General features: G+C 38.3%; 1 protein-coding gene across 7 annotated transcripts in view; it reads right to left on the bottom strand.

The window, feature by feature from the left end:
• The window catches only part of megf11 (multiple EGF-like-domains 11), a 79,590-nt gene extending 71,233 nt beyond the window's left edge, over positions 1–8,357 (bottom strand). For all 7 annotated transcript variants that reach the window (XM_026175829.1, XM_026175836.1, XM_026175831.1 and 4 more), the window contains exon 1: positions 8,137–8,357. The gene's annotated coding sequence lies outside the window, so the exon portion shown is untranslated. The remainder of the gene's footprint in view (positions 1–8,136) is intronic.
• Positions 8,358–14,814: the final 6,457 nt, after the last annotated feature.

The raw sequence follows: 14,814 nt of genomic DNA, 5'->3' as shown, positions 1-14,814 counted from the left end.
CCCAGCCAAGCCATGTGTTCATTTCTGTATTTTAGTTGTACAGCTACAGTGCTGTGGACAAATTAAGCAAAGGTATAGTGTGGACAGAAACACAAATAAAAGGAGGTGGATCGAAGGAGGCAGAAAAGTCAAGTAAAGTCTAGCTGAGCAGCTCACCATGAAATGCTGAAACAACAGTGCGGCTGCCAGGGCAATTTTACACCCCAATAGTTTCACACCTCAGCCACCAACCCCTTCCAACTCTGAACCTTGTGTCTTCTTTGTGTCTTCATTTATTTTGTGTCAGTGTCCAAGATGTGAGAAGCCAAGCAGTGAGAAACTCGTCCCAAATGTCGCAGGGTAAGTGGTGTGTGAAGCAGACGCGGGGAGCAAGGAAGAGAAAAGCCACTGCGCGTGGATGCACTTTGCTTTCTGTGCAGACAATCCTCTGAGATATCAGAGGACTTTACATTACACTTGGGAAAACATATCATTTTATACTGATGCATGCAATGCAGTAGAGAGACTACTCAAACCCTTTACTTACAAGCAAGCAAAAGTTCAGAATACAAATGGCTACTTCAATGAAGTAATGTACTGTCAAACAATTGACTCAGAGTTCAAGTGAATTAAAAAGAAGCAGCTCTGAAGTGACTTTATCTTATGGTACGAACAAATTATTAATGCTGAATTATCAAACATCACTTTACCACTGTAACACCTCATAGTCCAGGTAATTACTTCTCAACTTAGTGGCTGTAACAGCTACAAAGGATAAAAAAAAACTGAGATGAGTGGCAGGATATGTTCAAAATTGTTATCGAACAATCATTCATCAAAGCACTCTTGATGACTTTAGAAGGATGGCATCTGGACAAAAATGACCTTCCTCTTTTTTGCAACAATATTTTTTTTAAAAATTGTGTAGTTGTGCTCTTTTCTCTGTACGTTTTATTGGACTATTTTTTGTTTGAGTGGGTAAATCGGTTGCTTTTTTCTGTTTCGTAACTGAAATAATCCTGTAATTTACTTACGCTTTACCAATACCTGACATTTTGAGTAAAAGCATCTTAAAAAAATAAGTAATAATGCATAAATGTGTTTTATTTCTTTTTTTGCAATTCTATTATCTTTGATTTGCTGTGAAATGAGAAACAGCTATGAACAGCCACTGAAATGAAGTGATGAATTTCGAGGGGGAATCTCCCCTAAGTGGATGTGCTAATAATTTAGGTATTTTACATTTTGATAATCGAGCACTAGTTTCTAAATGGTAGCTCATCAAAAAAAATGGCAGAATTATTAAAGTTGCTGTCAGAATAATGTACCTGAAAACTGACTTACATGTGTGTACTTGAGTGACTTGAGTGAATCACCAGCTTACTTAGAAGCATTAGTTAGAGTAGGCTAACTAATGCTTCTTTTCCAAAAAATAAAAAATCAGAATAAAACATCAACTCTTTCTGTTAAAAGCTACACCTCCTACTTCCCTCTCAGTGGTGTGCTCTCTCCGATAGTGCAGCACGTTGACCTTCTGGATCACTAGTCAATGACTGAATGAAGAATGACTTACCATCATGATTATTAAATCTGAAAATGCGCTACCGGTGCACAAAGGATCCAAACCAGGTGATCTCCATTTGGTGAAATGAGAGCTCCATCAACTCGATTTGCACGATGTACGCCCAATTTTTGCCGTCATGACCTTTTAAATGTCCTTGAAACCACTTGAGCAAAATGTGCCTACTTAGACTGAATACATTAAAAAAAATGAACAAAAGAGAGGCGTTTGTGTGGCTGTGTTCAGCCTGCATAATGAACACATGAGGACGCCTGTTTTAATCATATGTTAAATAAAGCCAAAATGCAACAAATCCATAAAATCCAATGCATACACAAAGCCAATGAAAGTCATTAGAAATTTGTTTGAATAATAACTGGGAAACAGAATATAACCACTAGGCTGAGAAAACAATGCACTAAAATGTATTCAGTATAAATCATCTGATTCATGAGATGCTCGCACTGTTAAAGCTCATCCTGCAGTGTAGAACTCGACAATATAATTGTGTCGTATATTACAGCTGTGGTCAACCAACATGAGCTTTTCTGCCTGCAATGCAGATGTGTCCGCATTCATAGGCCAACCAATTAATCGGTCTGTCACTAAAGTCTGTAAATATCATAGTGCAGTGAAATGTAGAAATAGTGCACAGGTTGCAAAACAATATAGCAACATATACTTACTGTTTTATGAACTGCAAACCTGTTCATTTTTAATTTATGACATCTGTCAAGGAAAATAGCATGTCTCCATGACCTGAGTGAAATAAAAACATCATAAGGTTGTTAAATTGCAGTTTTCCGTGCCATCTCAACCCAGACCGCTTTGTGTTGTATATAAAAATGCTCCTAAAATCTATAAAAACCTAATAAAAAATGATCATTGTTGTAAATGGAAGCTACATCTCCCTTACGTGCTTCTTTCAGCCTCTATTCCATTATGCTTTCCATTATAACATGGTTGCGGTGGGCAGGGATGCCTGATGCTGGTGCTAGGGGTGCCAAGTGTTTGTGCACTGACCTTCTGCTCCCTGGACAGGTCTGAGTGCAAAAGCATCACCAGTAAGGGGCCAAAGGAGATGGGACACTCAGCTGGCTGGTGCATTATTCATGAGTCACCCCTGTTGAGTGGGCTGTTATTCAGCATCCAAATCCCAGATGTGGTTCAATCTGTGCTCCATTCAGTGTCCTGACTGCTGGCCATTGATCACAGGCAAGGTACGCGGTGCTGAATAAGCGCTGGGGCTTTATGTTACAGGGCTCAAAGCGTCTCACTGATAACACAAAGATCCATCACTAGACATTGGAAAGGCTCCAAAGTATTCTCACTGGAACTGATCAGACAAGCCGAGAGGAGATGCAGCTAAAACATTTGCTACGACGGTGCACAGCATGTGACAGTGATGTGACAGCAATATGTTGTATGTCAGGTGTCATACATTTACATATTTTTTGGTTTTTAAATAAAAAAATAAGCTTATATTTACTTATTCAGAAACATACACTCTGACGCACATCCCTGTCAACAGACAGAGAAAAAAAAATAGTGTGACGAGGTCCCTGTGTGAAAGGTGCCAGAGGCAAAATATCACCCTCTAATAGGCATCATACTACTAATGGACAGTTGAGCACAGTGAATCATTTGTCTGCTTTAATCATCAATCACATAAGGGCAGCTAAATGTGGCATGACCACAACTCTGTCTGCATTTGTCAGGATGATGATCATAAGCCATTGATCATGTTGCTGAATTACTGCACAATATAAAACGTGAATAATAATTTCCATTTCACTTTGCCTACTGAGACACAACACTACAATTCTTTGATGTGAGTGATAAATTGTGGTTGTTTGTCAAATTTGTGACTCAGACCCGATTTGTTTGGTTGAGGAAACAATGCAAAAATAACAACATTAAATATGCTGGGGAACATTTAAGTTTTTAAAGCCCTTTTTAAGATGAATGGCTGTTGTTAGGATTTTCTGTTTAGCAGGCGCTACAAACTGCCTTAGTCTTTGACCACAGTTATGAATCATCTTCTCCTTAAGATTTCTGGGGACTTCTGTGAAATCTATCACATCTATTCTAACTCATTTTAAAACATTCTTAGTGCCTATCGGTACCTTTTTGATGCTGTCAAATTAAATATTAAATTTCATCATGTTTCTGACAAGCCAATAATTCACTTTTCTACTTCTGCTCAACAGCCTGAGCTCTCAAAAGGAAAGATTAGCTTAGTGAATATCTGTGGCTTCTTTACAGTCCACATAAGCGATTAAATCATTTTTAACTCCAAAGTAATTAGTAAGCAGTAAGTAAACTATGTGTGAAAAGCATATGCCTGAGATGGAGAGTGGATTTCTGCTGTCTAAGGCATAATAATGAATAATAGCCTTATCAGCAAAGCACAACACATCCCAACATGCTGAGATATTATCACTGTTCATTTCCTCAGCTCATGTATCCTGTATCTCTTGGTAGAAAATATGTCATGTGGTCTCTTGCACTGTAACTGACAGCCTAGTCATGTCAAAAAACTTGGGCGTTCTACCAGGGCTCTCTACACAATACGGGGAAGGGAAAAGCGGCAGATCCAAGCAGATGCATCAGCAGTATTTGTAAAAAGTCACCAAATTCCCGCAAGGGACATACTTGTCATTAAAACCAACAAGAAAAGAACTGATGAGTGCATTAATCAGAGCTTGGCCAACTATCTGTGGTGAGCTGTAGTCCACGGCGTTCCTCCCCAAGACTGCACCTGAGGGAGGGAGGATTAACGCAGCTCCGCACGAGCTCGTGTATCTGAAATCTGCCTGAGCTCATCGTTTCCTTGTTCCTCGCTAAGAGGCTGTGGCTGGATATCAAGCAGAGCCAATCTATTCCCCTGCAGAATGCTGGCTGACCGGCATCAATGCCATGCATTGTCGAATTATTAATTAAATGTATGCAAGGATAATCAGATGCAGACATGACCAGACCCTTGGGAAACCTAATGTGGAATTGTAGCTCAATCTAAATTGCAGATGTCTTTTTGTTTTTTAATGCCAGCTAGCGACGACGTTTTATTGGCCTTTAAAATTTTGCATCACTTTGCACTTATGTAACTTTTTTGTGATGCACAACATGCACAACTGTGACTTTTCCTTATAATCCCCACTTACAAGAAAAGCCAAATGCTCTTGAACAAAAAATAAATAAATAAATAAAATCACCTGTAACAAACGTGTCTATTTTTACTGGTAACGCTACAATATTGGCTACTGCAAATTTATGTCTACAGACGAGGTAGGTTGTGGGTGTACGCTGAGGGATAAACCGTTTTCACTCCCTCTACTCAGCGCAAAATGTAAATGCCACAGCTTTCAAAAGTAAAGCAAAGTCTAGGTCCTGCCTCCATATATTTCATTAACTTTTGTTAATGCAGTTGCTATGGCTCCAGGGTATTTGCTCAATGCTCAATGCACTTTTGCTGAAATAATAAGATCTATCAGTCATTGCAAAGCAAAAACGGCTTAATTTGCAGAATAAAGGTCATACTAGCTGTTACTTCTGAGGGACTGACAGAAAACAGTGTTCATTACAGCAAATTCGAAAAGAAACTAAGCCCTGAAACACAGCACTATGCTGAGGTGTCCACATGCAGTTTTCAAAATCAGTGTCAGATTTATAAGACTGAGACGACTTTTTAGGATTTGCCCTTTTGAACCAGACCCAACCCCCAAACAGTACACAGCAGTTGTAGTTCTGCAAATCCCAATACACTAATGGAGAGATTTCACACTGCCAACAGTCTATGTCTACGCCTGCGGGGAAAACTATTTCTAAACATATGCACGAAGCAGTGTTTTCAAATCCCTTAATTCACATGTGTTTAAGAGATTATATTGAGCCTGTGTGAGTTTCAACCCCCAGCTGGTCAAATCTTAAATGTAGTTACTGAAAAAGATTGTTAGGTCATCTATAGAAACGGAAATGTAAACTATACATGTATACTTAATCCCTACAATTTCGGTTTAATGAATACTGTGAGTTGCTACATAAAAATCACATTACCACCATGGAATGAATTTTTTCTTTTTTCTTGAGATGAGAGAAATTGGTCAGCCTTCCACAGCTATCTGCTTCCATTAATCAGCCCTAATTAAACATATTGATTGAGCCAAACATCGGGATTTCCAGTTGAAAGGGTTTACTAGACTGTAAAATGCCTGCAAAAAAATGACCTCCACTGAATGCACGAGGCACTTAGGTGCCCCGGACACAGTGATCCTTTAAGTGAGCCCCCAAAATAAGACAAATATGCATCTGTTCAGTAAACAACATCAGAATTTACGGTGTCTGAGCGGCAAATGTCGTCCTTGGCTCCACTGAGAGCTGAAACCACTGAAGCTGAACAGAGTATTACTTTGGTTTCTGGCTCCATGACCCCTCATTAGAGGAAAGTGTTGCTTAAAATCACAGCTTTAACCAGCCCTAACTCTGGATATCAATGTTTTAATATATATATATATATATATATATATATATATATATATATATATATATATATATATATATTTTTTTTGTTTTTTGTTTTTTGTTTTTTGTTTTTTGTTTTTATATATATATTTTCTCCCATTTTCCAAGCACTTGCTATGCCCTGACAGATTGAGTGAACTACTAAAAGACGATGACTGTTTTTCTTTTACTAATTATCTACAAAAGACTAAAAAAATATATTACAGTTAGGTATTGTTATTCACAGTAATATTAGCAAGAAAAATGTAAATGTGATTGTTAGATGAAATGATTCCCTAACCTGTCAGACAAAGTGAAGGATTCTTTAACTAAATAAACACTTAAAAAGCTATTATCCATTCAGTGTTTACATGATTTATTGACACAAAGCCGAACACAAGGTCATTTTTTATATTTGTGAAAGGCCTGACATTTGAAGATACTCCATTTTCACGGGACAATAGGCAGGTATGAAAAAGGAATATGGTGATTTTGTCAACTTGTTTGACAGCCTAAAGCTGAACTGTGGGCATAAAGAAAGGAAAATGGGAGCAATATTTGCCCACGCTTTCTAATATTTTGACAGGTCATGGTGGTCCAGAATAACAGCTGATTTGACAAAGGAACAGATGATCTAAATATAAAGGCAGTATTTGTTAAACATGAGTTAGGACACTGTGAATTATTGATGTGCTCCAGTTAACTGGAGAACAAAAAAACTAAATGAACACAGAACATTAAAATTGCGGTGTGATTTAACTAATTGTGTAGCCTTGAATATTCAGAAATGAAGCTGTGAATATCAAGTGGAGTCTTGAAAGGGGTTACAATGAACAAGCCAGAGTTTCTGGAAACACAACAGCACACACCAAGTGTCCAAGTCTCACTCAAAAACTAAACCTTCACTGCTGTAGTGTCACGGTGCATCCCTGATAAATGACTTTATGACAAATTGCTATAATGCAGAGAACCCATGCTGAGTATGTGGAACAATGTATGCAGCGCCAGCAGGGCAAAGCAACAGTAGCTACAGTGTGCGTATTTCTCTGTGTGTGTCTGTGCGTTGTGTAACTGATAGTGATATCATCAAAACTGTATGTTTTAGAGACGGGTTTCTTGGTTTTGTTTATTCTCCCACAAAGGAAATCAGCAGCAGTAATGATTTCATGATTAAACCATGGTGCAGATCTGCTCATTGACTAACAGGCTAATGCAAGTTTAATCAGATGCTTTACGTTGCACTTTGTTGTCATCTAGTGGTTAAAAAATGACATAACATGCCGCATGTCATTTCTATTCTGTGCATCCAAAATGTTCATCAGTCTTAATCCTTGAGTTTGAAGGACAGACCATTATCTCAAATCCTGGTTCTATGAATGTCTCTTAAGCTTAAAAAACGACGTCGTGACATCGCAGTTACACAGGGGCCACTTACACTAGTGTTCATATTAAATGTGTAACATTTATAAGGAACCAGGGAATGAAAGATCACATTCATCACACAACCAACCAAACTAACTCCAGGCAAGGCAAAAAAGCATCACAACAATGCATAAACTGCAGCAGTTCAAATAAAAGGAAAGAAAATCTAAATCATTAGTATTCAAAGCTTTACAGCTTTAAAAAATGACAATCTTCAAAAGTAATAGACTAGTTTGAAAAGGCAGAGCACATTGGCATACAAAAATATATATGGGATAAAAGAAAAACACTCGGCTTCGCGACTGCAGCAGATTAGAAAACTCTCCGGGATGATACAGCCCTTTTCTTTGGCACAGCGCGCACATTTCCGTGGGATATACTCGCCAATAGCCTAATTAAATGGAAAGCACAATTTGTCACAGCAACCAACAGCAGCGCGCTCAGACTGCAAGTTACTGCGGAGCCACTCCAGCAGTTAAAACAAAAATACACAATAATGTATTTCTCTCTCTCTCTCTCTCTCTCTCTCTCTTAAAATAAAAAAAAATCTGCTTTAACAAACATCTGGAAACATATTTATCGCCACACATGCTGCGCGTGCCGATGACACGGCTGCTGCAGCATCATTTACAAATCGAGCCCGATTTGTCGGGGGGAGGAAGCATTTGACTCACCGTTCGCGGAAAGCTGAATTGGAAAGTTATCGACCTCAAGGCGAAAGAATTGACAGGGTCCACCGTGCAACGAGCTCTTCCATATTTAGTTAAAGCAGAAAGTGAACATTCGGGCAGGATCGGTGAGAGCAGGTACTTTGTGGAGTTGTGTCAGCGCAGGGCTTTTTCACACTCGGCGACGCGCACGAGACAGGTGCAAGGAACCGCCGCCGCTTCCTCCCTCTCCTCTCTCCCCTCCACGGGGTGAAGCGCGGCCCACTTTAAACTCTGGTGACGTCATGGGCGCTGATGCTGATGCTGCCCTCCTCCCTACCCACCTAGTCCCCATCACCCTGCCGTACACCTCTCCGCACATAAACACACACTTGCTTGTTCTTACAGAGAGGATGATTCCACAATATTATTAGAGCAACCTGGGAAACATCTCCCCTCTAACCTCAGCAGTTACAGCCTACAACCTGTAGGATCTCTTTCAGATTTCTTAAAAGTCTTTTTTTCTCATTCTGCAAAGCATCTTTCATCTAAGCTACTTCTATACATGGATGCAACATTTAAAATTGTATGTGGTGAAAGAAGCAAATTGCCTGGAACAGCATAATTATTATAATTAGATCCTATTTCTGAAAGGATGCACACTTTAGTTCTCCTGTGAACCAGAGAGGGAAAAAAGAGGGGGGAAAAAACAAGTTACTTAAGACTGAATTTTTTTCCCCTTCTCTTTAAATATTCAAATGATTGTTCATAATCCACCTTTACTAACAAATCCTCATCTGTGTGTGACAGATTTAAGGAATATTGCTAAGTTTTTACAGCGACTTCTCGCTTTGCAGTCCTGATGTTTCCAAGGATTTTTTTCACATGGAAGATTTTCAAATCAAACCCTGGATCTGGTTCTTAGTTTGATGTTTAAAGAGATGTGCCGCTTAGTGGGAAATTAGAAGGTGTTAAGAGGAGAGAGACTGTTTAAAGAAGCTGTGCATTTTTTTAAACTGAAAAATAATGGCTGTCATTTTAAATATGAGTCTCTTGATACTTTTATTAGCAACAAAGTTTAAAAAAGACTTCTAAAAACACATAAATGTGCCAAAGTTTGTCATAATGTGACTTATAGCACTTTATTGAGTCCATCTAACTTAAACACTCACATGCCTGACATGAATACTCATGAGATGAACAAATGTACATTAGTCACAGTGCAATCATTGTGTTGTTTTTGTTGGTTTTCTTAAAGAAAAATGCTCAAATATATTTTTTCAGCAGGAACAAGTGGGTTGGCAGAGACATTACATTGTGAGGATGTGGGAAAGAATTGATAGATGAAGAAACATTTTGTCAGTTTTGGTCTTTTCTTGGGACTTATTGATGAAAAATGTATGACAGACATATTGTGGAGCAACAGCTTTATCCTTCAGGTGAAACTCAATGCAGAATGTGTTGAAGAAATGTGACAAGACTGAAAAGCAAAACATGACATGTCCTGTCACTCACTTTTGTTGCCGATTCTTGTTTTGTTTCCATTGCCTAGCACACGTGTGTTTGCCTGCATGCCAACCAGCCAGTAAGAGTACACTCTGGATTGTAAGATAGAACGTTGGAGGCGTTTTTTACCTTGGCTTTGTCTGTCCATCAGAGCCCTACTGCATGCTCCCCAGCACAACTGCAACAGATGTGTAAAAAAAAGTGTCCAAATGTACCAATGCCACAGCATAAATTACTTTAAGTATGCATTATGCAGCTGTTGTATAATCTGATTTCTTTTTTGTAATGCATTCATGAGAAAACATCATCATCTCACTGTCCTATTTAATTGAGGCAAGGCTAACTGCTGCTGTTGTCTTAACTGCTGATTATATGAATGTGATTATTTTCAAATTGCTCAAAATTAAAGTTGAAATAATTGCTGTTGCCAAGTAGAGGTACAACCTCACAAATCCTTATACTTTTTATTATATTATAGTTATAATTTAGGACAGAAAATCCACAAATTATCACATTTGAGAAGCTGTGTAAATAATGAACTCTACAACTTGTCTGTACTTCTATGGTTTCTTATTGTTTTTAGCAATATTGGTATTTTAAATCTTTTTCTGGTTTTGGTTGTTAGTTGATACAAAAAGATTTCTTTTGTGTCTTCATATTTGTAGTGAAGTAGAAATGGTGCATATAGCCCAGCATGTATTCCATGCAGCTGCACTAAACTCAAGCCCCAGCAGAGCACCGTGTGGTCTGTGTGTGTGTGTGTGTGTGTGTGTGTGTGTGTGTGTGTGTGTGTGTGTGTGTGTGTGTGTGTGTGTGTGTGTGTGTGTGTGTAGCCTTTTACTTATTCTTGCTGAGTTAAGCTGAGTGCTGGACTTTTGTTTTCATATTTTTATGTTCTCGGTCACATATGCAGTCCTCTGTGTTTTGCTGTTGGCTTTGCTCCAGATGAACCACATCTGCCCAATGTTAGAACTGCTTTTGCCTCTGTATTATTGCTTGCTGACTTATCATAATCAAACAGAAGGGCACTGCTCCACCTTCCCACTGCCACTGGCTAAGGGGTAAAACTTTCTTTATATAACATGATAATCTATCACTCTACTTAAGGCTCTTAAAGTTAATTATTCTTTGGAAGAAGTTGATCGTGAATTGAATCGCTTTATTCTTCTTTTATTTCTTGTTTGCTTCTTCTTGCCACATTCATAGAAAACTTCTTATAAAACATTTTGAGATTAAGAAAATTGGCCTCCTCGCATTGATACTCGAGTCAAGAAATCATACACTACGTTTATAAAATTTAAATTAAGGAACACTGCTTCCTGTCCAGAGGGAGACACTCAAGGTGAAGGAAACAAAGAAAAAAGACAAAAAACTAGAAGGCTCGGCACTTGAAAGTCTGTGCAATGTAGGCAATTACATTAAGTGTACTGAAGTGGGAATTTCAAACCTTTTGCATGCAATTCAACCATCAAATAAATTATCCTTATTTATGTTAATCCAGAAATAGAAAACAGTGCATGAGTACCCACTTGTCCTGCCACAGCTGTCCCATCCTGTCATTGTTTTTCTGTATTAGTCATTGGACAGATTTGCATGTTTGGGACTCAAACTTTTGGCCTTTTTTCTCAGCAGGAGCAACTGGCGGCTGTTATCGGCTGCTTCAGAAGCTGCCTTTGTGGCCTGCTGCAATCCCAGACCACAAATCCCCAACTCCCTGACCAAAGTAGTGGTGGATGAGGCAACAAATCCACAGCATCAAACAAGACATAGTGTATTCTGGTTTTCCAACACTACTGCTCATCCTCAATCAGCCCATCTGAGCTTGTTTCTTTTATGTCTCATCTGTTGTCTCCTGATGGCACAGCAGTGTCTGGAAAGTGGAGAAAAGAGCGGACTTGTTTTGGACCATATCAGGGCGGTAGGCCGGCTTTGTGATAGACTATATATACAGATCCATCTATCTATCTATTTTCTTAACTGCTTATCCAATTCAGGGTCGCGGGGGGCTGGAGCCAGTCCCAGCTGTCATAGTGGCTAGAAGACTGTATATATATCTTTTTATCTTTTTTTTATTACCCACACTGTTTGCTCAGAAGTGATTCCTGACTTCCTTTAGGTACAACATGCCCAATGACATTTTTTGTTTTTCAGCCTCTCAGTAAAACAAACCTGCTCATTAAAAATACTAAAACTAACAACAACAGACGAATAAATTTCAGGTAAATTTGACCACCATCTTTCTTGTTTCATGGTGTTTCTCAATGTATCAAGCAACACAGTTCATTTAATATTTACGAGGTTGGATAACCCCCCAGTTCCTCCAGAATTAACGTCCCCGTTATTCAGGATTATCCACAGATCACATTTTCAACACTTTTCATTTTAAGTACTTCCTGCCCTCTGGACATTTGAAGATATATATACATATTCTCTGCTTTGAATGATAATTTGTCTCCTATGTGTTTTTTGACAAAAAGTTCAATTATTTAGTTGATTTTCTCTATCTTCAGTACGTGTCTTCGAAAATATAGAATCTATGAATATTCAGATGTTCAAATTCTGCTTTTCCTGTCACACATAAGATGCGTCCCGCCTTAGAAAATCCTATTTTAATGCAGGTGCACTGGAGATTTCATGTTTGCACATCACACGTACATGTCTTAACCTCTGAATGGAGGTGAGAAACTTTCCTCTTTCAGTAGATGAAGATGAAAAGAACTTCTGTGTCAAACTGCACACATACTCCATTCAGAACAGTGAAAGTCAAACATCCATGACATGTAAAAAAAAAAGAACAAAACCAAAAAACAGGTGAAACGACTTTTTGAGAGGAGGCGTTAAATGCAATCAAAGACAAATAAAAAAATAAGTTACCAGCACTGCAAAAGATTGGAGTGTTAGATAACTCGGCACCTACTACAGTCATGTATTCGAATGTCTTTGGGCACCTGCAGATAAAGGTAATACAGACAAACAAAAAACACTTTCAAATGAAAAAGAAAAGACAAGAAAAACAAAAAATTGAAATGTTATCTTTTGGGATTGCTTGATGTTTGCTATCTTGAGTCAGAAGTGGACCTTTCAATTGATTATTGATTCGGAGCACATTCGAAATTCCACGAAGGAATGCCTTATAAACAAATAAAGAGCGAGTTATTGAATGGTCTTGTCAAAGCTCACATTTGAATCCTATTGAAATGTTGTGGGGAACATTTGAAACAGTCCATACAAGCAAGAAAACACTCACCCTGGCATCTGAAGGATTTTTACATGGAGAATAGTCAAAAACCTTGGCAGCCCAATATCTGAGACTTTGGAGAAATTATGCAAAGTGCCCACAAGAAATTAAATATACGAAAAGTGTTTGATGCAAGTCTACTTACTTTTTCCATTACATGTACTGATATTTTTATTGAATAGCAATGTTTCACTTTAAGTGTTCTTCCATCTTTATTTGTAAGCAGCGTATTGAAGAAGCTTAGGGTTAGTGTCTCCTTTCAAAGAGAGGCAACAATTTAGTAGTGATGTAGTTACTTTTTCCACATGATTTTATGTACGATTAGTATTAGAAATAATTATATTTTTTTCTTTCATTTTATGAAATATGATCCCCTTCAATCTCACTGGCACAGTGTGCAAAAACAACGGTCGTTCTTTAGATCGGAGGTTCCCCAAACAGCCCCAAAATAAGCATAATGTTGTTCTTGTCATCCTAATTATGGTTCTGTGACTATATGTGAGGCGTTCCAACCCCTCAGAATGGAAAAACACTGCTGTAGATGTTTTATGGTCCACATTAGATACCAACACTCTAGAAAGGTCTGTTATGCTCAAGTGCCCACAGCGCAGTTTGTCAAATGAAACTTACAATTCTCAGATTTCCTGTCTATGGGCCAATCTTTCCTCTCTGTCAGTCCTGGTTTATGAAGAAAAAGCTGATTATGGCAGCAAGATGCTTTTGGTAAAACAGGCACGGCTCACTGGCCTTGTGTCCGTCAGGACGATGTGTAGAGACTTCAGGGTAAATTGTAAAAATGGGAGTCGATTTAAAGTTCTGCTTGATGTCTAATCTACACGCTACATTTAGGCTGACAGCTAATACATCATTAGGGTAGAGAATGTCAGGTGAATCTACTCTTTGGTAGACCTAGTATATTTTTTTACACAGAGATCAAACAGTTTGAGCTGAGCAGTTTTCCCCAACAAAACAAAAAAATTTAGTTGAATGACTCCTTTTTAGGGATGAAAATTATTCAAAGCGTCCCATCTCCAGCTGGGAAGAGTAGTTTAGTCAGCGATTTTAATTCAGGAAGCAAGCCTTTTTTGACTTAATGGCGGTCATCATTGTCTTCTCCATCCTCCTCCTTCCATCGCTGCTGTGGACTCTCTGGTGGTTAGGAGCACTACCCTCAAAGTATTTAAGAAAGAATTTTAAATATGTAATGGGTGTATGTTTCATGTCCTTCTCAACAACTTTTGTGATGATGTTTTTCCCCTTTTTCTTACTGTTTCTATCTCCATTGCTTTATGTTAAAAAAAAAAAAAAAGTGAACAAAACTTGGGAGTGCGTAAAAAGTAGACAGAGGATTAAATCTCTGCTTTTTTATAGTCTGCTCTTGTTTAACAGTTGTTTGACAAAATGCTTGTAGGCTACTGGGTCCTTTACTAGAGGACACAGTTTGCTGCAAATATGATAACAAAAAAAAAAACATCCCACACATACACACACACAAAACCCCATCATTAATGCAACATGAGTCTGTCCTCTGAAATGTTAATGTGTTTATACAATCATTGTGAAGATCAGCCTTCTTTATGACGAGAAAATGCAAATGCCATTTTTTGCAGCTTATATCACTTTAAGGTAAATACTTAAAGGATAGAGGGAGGTAAGTACAGATTACATTTTGGGAAAGAGCAGTTCTCTGCCCTGCAGAGGGGGAGAGAGGAGAAAGCGGCGCAGAAAGAATAACCAAAACTGGGTGTTCAGTACTGTTATTAGTCAGAAGCATGCTCCAAATGAGTTTAACGTTATAACCGTCTCCACAACCCTCAGGCCCCCTTCCAGGTTAAAAACCACATTTATACAAATAGACTAAATTTCAAAATGTTGATAATTGATGAATAAATAAGTATGTTTTTTGAAATTATAATTTTACCATTCTTTTATCCCCTCTCAAATACTACAACATGTTATGG

The sequence above is a fragment of the Astatotilapia calliptera genome, chromosome 7 (assembly GCF_900246225.1).
Source record: "Astatotilapia calliptera chromosome 7, fAstCal1.2, whole genome shotgun sequence".
Taxonomy (NCBI): domain Eukaryota; kingdom Metazoa; phylum Chordata; class Actinopteri; order Cichliformes; family Cichlidae; genus Astatotilapia; species Astatotilapia calliptera.
This window is presented reverse-complemented; position numbering and strand designations above follow the sequence as displayed.